Source organism: Plasmopara halstedii (assembly GCF_900000015.1).
Source record: "Plasmopara halstedii genome assembly, contig: Scaffold_816, whole genome shotgun sequence".
Taxonomy (NCBI): Eukaryota; Oomycota; class Peronosporomycetes; order Peronosporales; family Peronosporaceae; genus Plasmopara; species Plasmopara halstedii.
This window is the reverse complement of record NW_020187732.1, coordinates 1,349,417-1,349,853: the sequence shown is the minus strand read 5'-3', so window position 1 is coordinate 1,349,853 and position 437 is coordinate 1,349,417.

Here is a 437-nt window from a genome sequence, read left to right as displayed (position 1 = left end):
CGACCTCTCTCACCCAGAGCAGGAGATTCTCTCTATCCTTCCCCTCAAAGACCTTAACGCTCACCATGAGCGGCTTAGGGCGGGGAAAATTTTCCGTCGCCAACGGTGGCGTCATGGACGCAAATGCTGCAGACATCTTCTGCTGCAGGTGCTCTAGCAGCGCATTTCCATCTATCGCGCACCGATTGCCTCGGGGCCTTGTGTCACAAGGTGTTGCACGCCCTTATGGTCAAGCAAGGACATCACCTTATTAATTAAGCCCGTCCTGCATGCCCTGGGGCAAAGAGGAAAGTCCTCTATCCTCACAAAGGATCAGTCAAAACGACTCAGGTGTAGATTGACTACAAGTGCTACCAAGTGCAGCGGTGCTGCCGTAGCAAAACGCTTGAAGAAGCGTCTTTAGGTCACCGACCTTTCGTTCTTTACAAGAAACAAGT